The following is a 14383-nucleotide window of genomic DNA, read 5'->3' as shown; positions in this document are numbered from 1 at the left end:
TCGCAGGATCCTGCGTCTGCGAGTCTCACCAATTCGCTGCAGTGCCACCAAAGCTGGACGTGAGAAACGACGCGCGTTTTCGTCTGAGCTATGAGTGAAGGAACCTCACTGCCAACCGTGGAAGCCTATCGCAAATGCAGTTTTGCTTTGTTTATAGTGCTTGAATATTGTGCTAAAGTGATCTCAACGCCTCTGTGACCATTTGTTGCTCTCCTTATTTCACCTCAATGACAGACCGGGCGCATTCTTTCATGGTTATTGAAGAACGACCTGTTACAACATGTCTCCTCCTGGTACAGAAGGCTTCTTTATGACGTCCCGTATGAGATGACAGGAAGAAGGCATGGCTGAATGGCTCCGAGTGCAATCCACACAAGTCCTTCTTCTGGAGGACATTCAAATATGCATGCAATGATTCGCAATGTCTTGTTTACATTTGGCTTCTGAACATGAAAACCGCTTGCAAGAGACATCAAGTAGTCATTATTAAGGCAAGCTGCAGGACGTCTAAGTAAGTCAAAATACAACGGCGAAGGTTTGGTTGACTATGCCAAGTCAAACATGTGATGCTGTAAGGTGCCAACTCCAATACCTCGTCATTACAGAATAGCAACATTGCAAGGCGGCCGTAATACATGATGTACGGACGTTGTTCTTTCCGGGCCTGTCGCATCCCTAAGGCGTACAGTGCACGCAAGTAATGGCTGATAGAAGTTACAGGTGCATCCTTGGCAGCACCGGCTGGCCCGAATAATGTGCCTAATGGGTGAGGCACGAACGAATGCCGTTTGTTAATAGGGTCGTCAATAAGGGGAGGCGACGAGGTACACCGGAAAAAAGAGCCGAGGGCAGGTGCTAATCATGGCTCAGTGCGTGGTGAAATGCTTCGTGCATGTACAAGCTTCTTCTCCGCCAAACAGTCAGGGTCGTCTGCAGGCTCTTCACCTTGTAACCATACCAAGAACGCTAGAAACATATTATTTGGCATTGGAGCGTATCGTACGTCTCGGTTCTACCAATCAACAAAGGTAGGTTGTTTAGTGGCATTCTGTACGCGTGTGAAGGAACCTACTGTAATGGCATCACCCATCGCCTAAGTCACTTTTATTGCAATGAGACCTACCACTGATTCGTCTCCGGTGAAAAGAAATGTAGACGTCCTTGGCACTTACGGCCATTAATAAAGAGCTGTGACGTCAAGCACACGTGAGTAACGAGGAACAGACTACCTCACTGAGAGGGAGAACCCTTTAATGAACGGCAGCTATTTTAGCCGGCGTATATACAACGCTGACATACCACCTCACTGCACGCACATGGGAATGACTGAGCAAATTCACAAGCTTACAAACAGCGCGCGGATAGTAAGCCATGGCCCTGTAAGAACAGCTAGCTGGTCTGATGGTTGTTATAGAGGGCGAGATAGAGAGATAGAGAAACACTGAAGGAAAGTAAAGACGCACGTCCGGTTTGCTACCTCACGGAGGGAATAAGGGATGAAAACAAAGGAATGAGGGAGAGAAAACAGTGACGGTGCATTCCTGCAGTCCCTGAAGGCCAGAGATTTCAGTGACAGAGTGTAATGGCGATGTGTACTACTGGGGGATAAATATCATAAGGAACGAACGGATCTATACGTGCTCACATTCTGTGTCACTCGTGTTTCGCTTACTATACACCGGCTTTAATTGCATGAATTACATGGAAAGTTAAAAGCGTCAGCAACGTGAGCAATCGTCGGTGGCTTACAAGACACAACTTCATAATTTTATGCACGCCACTTTATTCCCGGATAGTTGGAGTTATCCAGCCGGTAATACTGCTCTCATTCATTCACTAGAATGAAGGTAGCCCTAACTGCTCTTTAGGACCACTGCTGCAGCTTATTTCCTTTTACATGGCTATTCAAAAGTAGTCCTGTGATTTGGTCTTATCTGCGATAAATCAAGGTCAAACTCGGTAAACAGAAATATACCAAAAAATAGACTATATGCTTAACTTGCCTTCGCAAGAGTAACGTTTACCTAATACGGCATTGTGACTATATAAAATCAAACGAATTTAGGGGCTGCAAATGCAAGTTAGTAATTCGCAAGAAAGCTGAACTATCGTTTATGCTTGGTGATATTTACAGGCCATTTGATATATACAGGCCAATAACAGGCCATTTCGAACAAATGAATCATTCATTGCATTTTTCAGAACATATTATCTTTCTTCTGTGAGATTCCCCATTAAGAAAGGACACATAAACAAAATAACGTTTACAACAAACGTTGATCTCAGTGGGGGAGCTACGTGAGCTCACTACACGCTGCGTAGGACGTTTCTGCTACTTCCGTTTCTTGACGTGTAAGGTTAATCTTGTCAAAACGGCTCACCGGTTAGTTGGTTACTCATACAACGACCCACGTCAATTAGACTTACCTTGAAATGAGATCTCTGTCAAACGAATCGCATCCTCGGTTCTCCTTTCATCCTTGTTAGCAGAGTGGCAGTGTACGCACTGCGTTGGCGCCTTCAAGGACCATACGACGAATCAACCGGATTATCAGCTTTCCCGTGAACAGGTGGCTACAGAGTTCAAGGATGAAATAATCGTTGTGACTCGCCACCGCCTTCCTGTTATCCCGTTACGTGACAACAACACTATGAACTACCATCGCAGTGACTGCACTACTGACTTCAAGTGAGTGGAAAGTTTATTCAATATTTCCGGCGAATTGGCCGAAATATGGCCTTAAGCACCCCAGCCTAGGTGACAGCATCGAGTCCTTGGGCTCGGGCGGCTTCCTCGGCATGCCGGACAGCCCACAATTGATCGGCGAGGTCGTGGCTGATCAGGGCCGCCTCCCATCGCGCCCCACGGTTCGAGACTGCCGTGTCTACCCCGTTCGTCGGGGTTGACATGGCACTCGTTGGATGAATAAAGGTCGGGGTAGCAGAGGCTAAAGCCCCTGCATCCACGGAAACGTGTATGGAGGGGCTTTAGCAGAGGTGAGGTATCGCCGGGTTCGGATACGTGTGTGTCTGCAATCGCCTCCAGGCAACCGCCTGTTTCTTGTCTAGTTTGGCATGCGGTGGTGAGTATTTGTGTCTGTTAAGTCTGTAGTGTTCCGTGATGTCGTTGAAAGTGGTCGTGCGATCCTCCCGCGTCCACTCACGCAATTTCTTCCGGCATCTGCGTATTCTTGCATGGCGCACAGGAACGGTTCAAAAATAGAACAAATAGTTGCATGCGTAAATGTTGGAGGCAAGTAACGAAGATAATGTCTAGGTTTTGCATCTATAGATGCATAAGCACCACTTCTTATTAAATAATTAATTAATTAATTTTTACGCCCAAGGTACACAGTACATTAAAGAGGCGAGGGGCAATCGTACATGAATATATCAGTCTGATAATGGGCAAGGAATAATTGAGGAAATAACATGGGTTAAACAATATAGGAGCAACACATAAGCACGTACGCAATGAATTCGAATAATATATACAATAAATACATAAGACAACACGCTAAAATACAGTAAAGAGAATAAAGTTACACAATAGTTAAAGACCACCTAATCAACTGTTTTTAAAGGCGTGTTTTAAAACATATCGAGTCGCGGATGCCAGTTATAGATCCAGGAAGCTGTTTTCAATATCTTGCAGCCTTAGGCAAAAAAGGACAATGAATGGGTAATACTTTTGGGAACATGAACCTTCTGACGGTGGTCGAAGCGCTCATATATGATAGGTGCGGCATGTAACAACAATGAAAACAGGTATGTGTTATGATAGTAAATCTTATGTTAAAGACAGTGGCGAGAATATTTCCTGCGAGCGGCAAGTGAAGGACGTTGTAATGATGCTTTCATGGAGGTTAAGTTGGATGTTCTGTGGTAATTAGATAAGATAAAACGAGCGGCGCAGTTTTGTATTGCCTCGATGTTTTAGGTTAATGTAAAATGGGGGGGGGGGGGGGGGGTGTCCCATAACGCTGACGCGTATTCAAGCTGTGAGCGAACGTATGTATATAATAGTAGCTTAGCGGAAAATGCTAGTGTAAATTATCCGCAAATTATGCGCAAAGCGGGGATGGCTTCATACACTTTTCAAATGACGTACGTTTTCTATAAAAATGTCAGAAAACCACCACATACATATTCTTATGCATTCCTTTGTACAGCTGTAAAGATAAAGTTACTGCAGTGTCTGAAGAAAAGAGCAGAGACAGCAGACGTCAGGCGATTAGAGGATAACGAAAACATTCTACACAAAACAAATTGGACTATCACCAGGTGCAACAAATTTCCTTCCTGATCAGCGGTCGCCTAATAACAGCTTTTTTTTCTTTGCGTGTTTCATATGTACTTGAACGGGGAGGACAGGAGCTACACCTTCCGCTTAATGGAGTCTCATCAGCCTGTCAGCGAACGTCCTCGGCGTTCCTCTCAGCTTTACTTCTTGGCGGGTCATTAGGCGATTTTTCAACACCTGCTTCGTATTTTTCTTTCAGCATTTTTTTTCTTGCCGTCTTTCCTCGTCACTTTAATGGGCGCAACACGTAGCGCGGGTGAGAAAGGAACCATAACGGGAGGTAATTATGAAACCGACCTTGTCTGGAATCGACCTTCCCGAAGCACTGCCAGCTGTCAGAAGGTCGTTCGCAACCACTTTACGTCCAAAACTACGCGCATGTGTGGGATTTTAACCCAATGGTAACGAATGACGGGTTTTTGACATCCTACATTTTAGGAATGAAGGAATGTATGGCGGTCTATCACAACAGAACTCTGCATCGCTTAATCCAGCTCCATGCTATTGTAGCCATAAACATAACATCTTATTTCTTGCGCTCATAAAAAAGTTGAAGAGTTGAACTGTATGTAATTTACCACGCAAGACGACGCTGTGAGGAAGACAAAGCATTAAAAAAAAAAAAACGATCCCGTGGCAATGGCTTGTGGACAACCTGGCAACTTCATACACAGGACGGCTTTACAGCTGCTGACAAAAAACAGAAAAGGTATTTTGCTACTTGGAAATAACTGATTTTTACAAATAAAAACGTACAAGTGAAAGAAAGCCTCGTACAGGCTAACGAATTACAATAACGAATTCAACGGACAACCACTCGTGCTGCTATCTCAGTGGGAGCGTATAGGAATGCCAATGCCAGCTGGTCTAATCAATGTAGCCATTTAGCAATGCAGATAAACAAAACTGTAGCATTCGTTGGTAGCAGTTCGTTCGGGACACATTAACATTATAATTGTCTCGTTTAGGTATATTACAAACCAGGATCTGTTGAATCAATGAAACAAAATGTTGTCATCTTAGCATTTGCGCAAGGCGGAGGACCGGCGGCCAGCAGCTGTGGCGACACTGGCGAACAATTTAGCGCGCCATTTTAAATCTGAGCTTTATTCTCGAACCATCCCTGACTTTTCTAACGGCAGCTGTTGTTTAGAAAAAAAGTTTATTTTAGCAAGAGGCTATACGAACACTGAGTAACAATCACGGCACAATTCCGCCAGGACGATAACATATAAAAAGTACGAAGCATTGTATACGCGGCACGCTTTCAGTGTCCGAGTCCGTTGCCTTGCCGAATATATTTGTGGGTATATATATACGAAGGTTGTATGAAGGTACCCATGAAATGGCTCATTAAAACTTGGATGTTGACCACATATTTCCAGTTATGTGTTGCGTAGCAAAAAATTACTTCGAATACAAAACCTGCGCCTATAATGTCGACTCACAGGCATCTCTAAAGCACACCGATCTATTGATGGAATGGTAAATTATATTTATGAATTCTTCGATTTAATTAATGTTATTTGATTTAGCCGTTCATTATATGCCCCTGGTTTCTTGGCGAATCCTCCAGAATAGGTACGTGCCACTGCGACACAGAATCCGTTAATGTTGCTTAATACCTGTCGTACATTTGCGTGCATGCACATGTCATCACTTAATTATACGCATCGCCATTAGCTGGAAAGCATTTCATTAACTGGTTTACTTAAGCTTTGCCTCGTACGAATTATAACATGTGCGTTGGATCTGGATGTTTCTTTTTGTTAGTTAGGGCACACATCAAGCGCTTAATAGGGGCACAAAACGCTTATCTGTAGAATTATTTACGCCCGGAAGCGAACGCGCCACACCACGCTAATCAGCTGAACGCCGTATAGTCACCAGACCACTGTGGCGGCCGTGCCCTTGTGCATAGCGATGGAGGGCAACACTTCAAGCAAAGGTTTACGCTAGGTAAAATACACACAGGTAAAGAAAGAGCGCACACGCAGCGATACGTGTGGCTGTCTCTTGATGCACACAAGTGTTCTATCTTGAGGTACGTATAACTGAAAAAATTCAACGCTTTCGAGGCAGGTGAAGAAACGACCAACAACACCACAACTTTCGTCGCTGTTGTATAACACGTGTTGTGTAATAGTCGCAAAAGCTGTTGAACGCTACTTTAAAGCCTATAGCCTCTGCGAGCTCCGGAAAGGCCACCGGATGGTAACGAAGAGCTCCTAAGAGCTGCGCATCTTTCACCATCCGACGTCGCGATAAGGTCGCACGACCTTTTCTCAAGGGAGGTCGCGCGACCTTCCGTTGCCAGTCGCTCATCCCGACGACGCGTTGGAGGCGTCATCACCGGTGGGTGTTCTGCGGCTCCTTCTGGCTCGACGTCGAGGTCTCTCCGAACTCATCGTCGTCGAAGAGCATCATCGCGCGCCCTACTCTCTCTTCCAGGCAAGGCCGTCACCAGGGATCACGAAGGCGAGGGATGTCGGGGAAGGGGAGCATGTTTACTTTCTACGGCAGCGTTAGACAAAGAAGAGTAGTCGCCGCCTTCGCGCGCTACACTCTTACGGAATAGGACACCGCCCCACCCCCCCTCCTCCCGCATCACCACACCACCACGTAACTCTTCTCGGCTGTTTGGCGCGCGCCCCTTGAGACGGCTGCTGCCACCGCCCGACCTGAAGGTTGCGAGGGTCCACTGCTGAATAAACATGTGCTCCTAGGAACGGGTACAGTCTTCTTGAGCTGTGGCCCCTTCAGGCAGCGGGTTGTGAGTGTAGAGGTGTTTGTACGTGTGTGTGCGAGCATGTGTGTGGCTGTATGTGCAAGTTAGTACGTGCGCGCGCACGCGCGCCTACCGAGGCTGGCTGATCCCAGGAAGTACCCATGTTCACGGGTGAAAGGTGGAGTCAACACGCTCTACCGGGTCGTAAAAAGTAGGTTACATTGTGACGAAGGTGCTAAGAGGAGAGCTTAAAGCAATTGAAGTTGTCGGAGAAAGTATGATACTGTAAGTGCGCCACTAGCAATATTGCAATAGCAGTAGTAATACTGCAAATGCGCCAGTAGGTGCAATATACCCTAGGCGCTGATTATACATTATGTATTAAACGAACTGTAAAAAAGTGACGACACATGTTAAGATTGATATTTCCGTCGACAGTTCGCATCTGCATCAGAGCGGGTGGAGGTAAATGGCGACGAACGGCGTGGTAATGCGCTCGACATAATTATTTGTATGAATTTCATTTGCAAAGGAGCTACAAATTGTGTGTCGCTCATGCGTACGCACTCATCGGAACGTGGCTGCCGTCGCACATGTGACTAAAACGCTCGGCCTAGGCAGCGATATGAGCCAAAGCCAGCGAGGCACCGACAGGTATATAGTTCACCAAGACTCCGACCAGCGCATGCGTGATGCATTACGCAACGCTCTCTTTAAACAGGACTCGTGCCAAGTTTTCATCCCGTTTTGCGAGAGAAAGCGAGATGTCAGGGATCAACCACGACTTCGACAGCATGCTGCCAATGCTTTGCGGCACTCTCCTCGAGAAGGGGCTGTGTGTGCGCTCTCCTGTACAGTCTGCAGTGACAGCCCAAGCAAGACCTCTCGGTACCTTTGCCCTCGTGAGGCGTGCTGCAAGCGTATTCGGCGACACGAGCGAAGTGCGGAATGCGTGTCGCAATTCCGCCGCTTTTGCAGAACGAGCTGCGGCGGGAGGTTGCCGTTCCCTCTGTCCTATATCGCCCACTGTGACACCCGATGAGGCGAGGGTCGGTGGATGCATACGCTTTAACCTGTTTTCGTTATTTCAGTGCTGCCGCAGTGAGTTCGACATTTTATGAATTTCAAAAACATTGGACTGTACTCGTGCCCTCTCGCGTATAGTGGACAAATAGGTTTATAACTGACAAAATTCAGATTTCGCACCCATTTGAAGGGCTTTGGCCCGATCTTTCGGAGCTCTTGGATAAATGTTTCCCTTGGTCGTGGCGAACCCTCAGCACTACATGAAAAAAAACAGAATACTTTGGAGGCGGCGAAATAATAATCCATTTCTTTCGATCATGACAACCTATTCCCTTTTTAGCGATCCATAGCGATCGGCGGTTAGTATCTTATTGCCCTAATGAGTAGGGCGCCCCCAGTACATGTACTTCTTGTTTTGGAAATCTTCTGAAGAGCCTCGTTCAAACTGCATTAAACCCGGGAAGAATTTCAAAGCGCGCCACTATAATCCACTGCTTAATCTTGAGTTTTCATTACTGCCACGGAGAGTTATTTATTATCGTGTTTTTCGTTTGTATAAGGGAGCTGATGTTCACATTCTTTTATTTCCGGATCTTTGTTCTTTATTAATTTCATGTTTTTATCCATACTTGCGTTCTCGCCGCCCGTAACTTTCTCTGTTTTATGCTAACATTAACGGCGGGGCAGGACTTGCTATGAACGTGTATAATAACATTGCCGAGTAATAGCAACATTGAAAAAATAAAGGAAAACAACGTCACCGTGCTGCCAATATGTATCTAAATTCCGGGTTTTAAATATTTACGATCGGTCTCCTGCTTAGTCTACTTTTGTTCTTTTACTATTTATTTCTATCGTCTGCTCTAGTTTCGCAATCTCACGCTGATTTCCGTAGGTAGGATGTGCGCTTCTTTCTTCCAGTTTTCCTGCCTTGTAGTCATTTTCGACATAAAACATTGTTCTTCGTTGCTCCAAATACAGCCCTTTAGCTGCTTTGAGTCTGTCTGCAAGCACAACACTGGCTGTCAACATGTTCAGCTGGATCATCTTCTTAATTTATGTATTCGTTCCAATGGTGTCAAATTATACTAGGGAAGGCGCGGTTTCTTCAAACTGCTTCTCAGCACTTTATTTCCCGGCTCTTCCTTTCGCCTTTGCCCATAAAGCTTGATTCCGATTTTTCCTCTTTGTGTATTACTTATCAAGACCGTTCTCTTTCATGCCTTTGCTTGGGAGTTTACGTAGGTGAATTTTCTTCAGAAAGTTGATTGGAACAAGTTGCACCAGTGACGCCACGCGTTACTTTCTCGCCTAAATGTCAAAAGAAAAATGCATAAATTGAGATATCTAAACTGTATTACTAAATTGCCCTTCTACAGTATACCAAATAGCCACTCTTACCATCAGAGGGAACGCGGTAAGCCCAAATACCGAAGATGGGTGGTGACGTTGCACCGAAGTTATTTGACCAGAGCATCGTGACGTCATGGATTTTGACGACGTTTTCACGGGCTTAACTAATACTTTAGCGCTAAGGATGGACTACAATACATTGTATTCCAAAAAAAAGGGGGAGGGGGGCAGGATTTAGGAACATTTACTAAACCACAACGGCCCAAATACGAAAAAGTATATTGAAACTCGTGATGTCAGACTGAGGTACCCACGCTGATGTTTCTGCGCGGAACTTTGGAACTTTGACCTTCATTGCCTTCTCTAATAACAAAGCTGTTAGCAAAATAACGAAAATAGGCCTATGCAAACACACTGTATCAGATTCAACTGATTTACTGTTTAGCTTTAGCGTCCCCTTGTCACCCTGTCAACTCGCATGAAAACCCTTCGCGGTAATCCAATGGATTTTGGCGCTTTTTTTTATTGAAATGAATATTAGGAGAGGTTGGCGCTTTTATGGCGGCACCGGCTACTCCTTGTCACTTGGCAAAGAAAACAAATGTGCGTAAAAAGGGAGAATAATGACACAAAATATGGTGCTGCTCAGCTAGAAGTCGCGAATTCGATCCCAGCCGTGGCGACCCCATTTCAGTGAGGGCGAACTGTAGTATGTTACATTGGGCGCACATTAAAGAATCCTAGGTGGTCCAAGTTAATCCTGAGTCCTCCACTGCGGTGTGCCTCATGATGAGATCGTGGTGTCACTACGTAATACCAGGATTTATTTTTGATTAACTATTGTAAAAATTATAATACTTTGGACTCCCTCTTTGTGAAAGCCTTCTGCGCCTCAACGCAGCCTACCCATCTTGGTGAGCCTGGCGTCGGTCATACCTTTACGCTACGTTTGTTCAAAATCGATGGGAATGTTGATCCAAGCGGCGTTGATAGAGGAGGCGTGTCTCTAGCCCTTGAACTCTGAGCAATCCTTGGAAGCGGCGCGGGGGTTAGAGGCCGGAAAAACCGGCCGTAATGTCATGGGTTTCGATTATGCCTCCACGATCACTTCGTTGTTAGGCCGTTTAGCTAAACTTGGTTCGGAAAGGCTGAGGTCAGTGTCATATTACCGAGATGGAGATGGTGGTAGGCGCACGCCGAAATTACAGATGAAGTCATATCCGTTACTGCTGTATCTGGACACGGCCGCGCTCGAAGGTAGCAGCGCGCCGCATACGGCCTTCCCGCAGTCCGCGTACCCCAGCTTTTAAATTCGGCCGCCTGATTCCCGCCGCTGCCGCTAGTGGCGCGCCGACCCTACGTCAGCTAGAGCGCGTCCCACGGCGCCTCCAAACTAATACGTTGATCTGCCCAGCTACAGTCAAACATTTCGATGCAAACATCAATGGGCAATCCAGCAATGCAATGATTTGGCGGATACATATCCCATGGCCTGGGCCTTCCAACAGAATCCCAAGCTATACCCTATTTCCCACCCCAATCGAGAGGACTGGGAGGCGACCCTGCTCAGGAGCTCCGGACTAAATGAACAACGAGCTCTGGTCCAACGGGCTTGAGCGATGGCTTCAACCAATGACGTGCCGGACTAAGGACGACACCTAGTTTAGTGGAGCCCATGAGCTTCACGCTCTCTCTTGAATAAAAACTTTTCACCACCACCACAACCTGGCCAGCGTTTGAAGAGAAGAAATTTAAAGAGAGGGTTCATGGTATTTGGTGCATTCTTTCGACTGCTTTTTCATGACAAGTGTGCCGTTTCGCTCGGTTTCGACGATCGTCGCACATTTGTAAGAGCATGCCAGAGTGGCAAGCGTATTCCGTAACAATGATCAACCTTTGTGTGTAGTTCTGGTACACGGTACGAATCCTGGAATACAATTTCATCCGTTTCCAAGTGATTCTAAGTTGCGTCCACGATGGCGGTCGAACATCTCTCACGAGAACTTCAGCGCCCGGTCCGCTTCCTCTGTTGTCTGCGACCGGGACATTCACGATTGAGACTGAAACAAGAATTGCAAGCAGAACAAGCTTACAACCGCTGCTGTTCCTACAGTTTATGAAGGCTATTCAGCGTGCACGGTCCCGCATAAACAAAAGCCTCGCGAACCCCTTTGAAAACAGCCCCTCGTTTAACTGAAATAAAAGCGAGACAATGAGATATGACGATGATGGAGCGACGACTGTACGAAGGCGACACGATGACTGTACGACGACAGTGGTGTGACAACCATGTAATGACGACGATGGTGTGAACACGGCGGCTTGAACACGAAGGCACAAACGTCAAATGCATGACGACTACGGCATGACGACAATGGGTTGACGAAACTGGAATGACGACGATGGTGTGACCGACACGGCAGCACGACGGACATTAATATACGATGACAAGTTCTTGACGACGCACTGACGACGATCGCTTGACGAAGACCAAATGACGACGACGGCGGGACGAGGATACGAAGATGAGCGTGATGACGACCGTGTGTCGATGACCGTAAGACTACTGCGCAAATGCGAGGAGTGCATGGACAAGACGACGTGGCGACGACAGAATGATGGCTACAGAATGACAACGAAATGTTCAGGACGGCTTCACATCGTGGCGTGCTGACCACGGCATGACAACGCAGTGCCGTCGACAGAGTAAAGATGTCGGAACGATGACGAAGGCAAGACAACAAGGGAATGATCACAATAGAAAAGTTACAGGGTCTCTTAAGATCTCTCTTAAGAGGTGAACGGTGAAGGCCTACTCTTCCTCATCTTATCATTTGCCTCTTTCTCTTTGCCTCTTCTCTTTCTCTTCTATCTTTTAGTCGTTACTGCTCACTACTAAGCATTTTTAGTCATTTGTAATCATTTGTGGTCATTACAATCTGTCATTAGACATCTTGGTCATATCATAGTCATTAGTAGTCATTACAAGTCATTTCAATCATTATTAGTCATTACGGGTCATTACTAAGCATTTTTAGAAATTTTTAATGAATTGTAGTTGTTACAAGTTCTCGTTAGATATATTTGTAATTTTGTAGTCATTACTAGTCAGTACAAGTCATTTCATTCATTATTAGTCATTACTGCTCACTACTAAGCATTTTGAGTCATCTTTAAACAATTGTGGTCGTTACAAGCCACCGTTAGACAAGTTGGTCATTTCATAGTTATTAGTAGTCATTACAAGTCATTAGTAGTCTTTATTGGTCATTACTAGTCATTATTAACATCTACCAATCTCTATTATAACGTTGCCATTCAATAACTGTCACTATCAATCATTTTTCATTCTTTAATCTGTCTTTAATCTGCCTTCATATGGCGTGATGACGCTTCGGCGAACACTTGGGCGGTCAGGTCTGCTGACACAAACTTCACCACGAGGGCAGCAGGATGGACGTTAATATATGTTTAGAAAGGCTTTCGCCTTAATAAACGCGAATAAATGACGACAACGACGACGACATGACGAAGACGGCGTATTTGTGTTAATGCTCGCGTACACACTTACGTGCATGAACAGCCTCCTGTGGGCTGCTTTTCACTAGATCCGCTCCTGGCCTGCACTATGCGCAGTACCGGTCAATCAGAAAGACAGCAGCCCGCAGAAGCAGTAGCGGGAATGCCGAAGGAAGAGGAAAAAAAAAAACACCGCTTTAGTAAATTAGATTTGCCTTGTGTGCATACACTGATGTCTAAGTTTCTGAGCCTCCATGCTAACTGAGCGAATCACACCAGGACGCAGGCAGTGATGCGTGAACTAACGTGGACCCATCTCTATAAAGTGGCAATTTCATGATGCCTGTCAAAAGTACCTTTCCTTTAGTATTTGCGCCTTGTGCTCTCTCAGATCCCTAATGAACGCTTTGCAACACGCAGTTCAGTATCTTCTGCGCTGACGCAATAATTGTTTTAGAAATTCTATAAACTAAAATCTTTTTAAAGTGGTGGCAACCGAGCAATCTAAGTCACGTTGCAGCCCTACGGGAACGCATTCTGCATGCATGATCAGTAACAATTAATTAAATTTACTACTACTGCAACAACAACAACAACAACAACAATAACAACAACAACAACAACTACTACTACTACTACTACTACTACTACTACTACTACTACTACTACTACTACTTCATAAACTAAACCAGAAACCTAGATTTACGCTTGTGCCAAGACTTAGACTATGTCAAAATATATTAACCAAGCGATCCCATCGTTATTTGAGTGAACTTAGAAATGAAACCATCCTTTAGGTTTCACTGTTTTGAAGATTGTTCTTTGTAGTTTAGGTCATGAAAAAAAAACGATCAAATACAAGAATGGAAGGTCGCGGAGGGCTTGATGAAGTGTTTGGTATCACACGTATAGCTGAACATTCGTTCGGCGCTAAAGTCATCGAGAAGTGTGCCAATCACGCGATTCCTTGAAATTCCAAAATAGCATTTTCTGGCTACTCATCAACTGATTACTTTGTTAACACAGTGCACTCTCACACTCTAAAAAATGTTTACACCCTTAGGGGTGTATATCTGCCACACAATAATCGTCATCTGCCTTGCTTGCGTTTCCTTTCTTGAAAACGCCGCGTCCGCTACTTTCCTGTCGGCAATGCTACGTCATGCTGATAACGCGCATTCCGTTCGTTACTGGGAAGTACCGGGCTCGCAGCGTTAAAGAAAGGAACTCCGGACAAGACAGATGACGTTTATTGTTGTGTGGCAAGACACGACTCAAAGGGTGTAAACTTTTCTTACACTCTTAAACTGTTGCACCCTTTGGGGTGTATATTTGTCCCACAACAATAATCGTCATCTGCCTTGCTTGCGTTTCCTTTCTTGAAAGCTCGGCGCTCGCTACTTTCCTGTCGAGAAGCTGCGTCACACTGATAACACGCATGCCATTCGTGACTG

Source organism: Dermacentor variabilis, chromosome 9, assembly GCF_050947875.1.
Source record: "Dermacentor variabilis isolate Ectoservices chromosome 9, ASM5094787v1, whole genome shotgun sequence".
NCBI lineage: Eukaryota > Metazoa > Arthropoda > Arachnida > Ixodida > Ixodidae > Dermacentor > Dermacentor variabilis.
The sequence above is the reverse complement of the archived record's forward strand: the minus strand, read 5'-3'. Positions refer to the sequence as shown.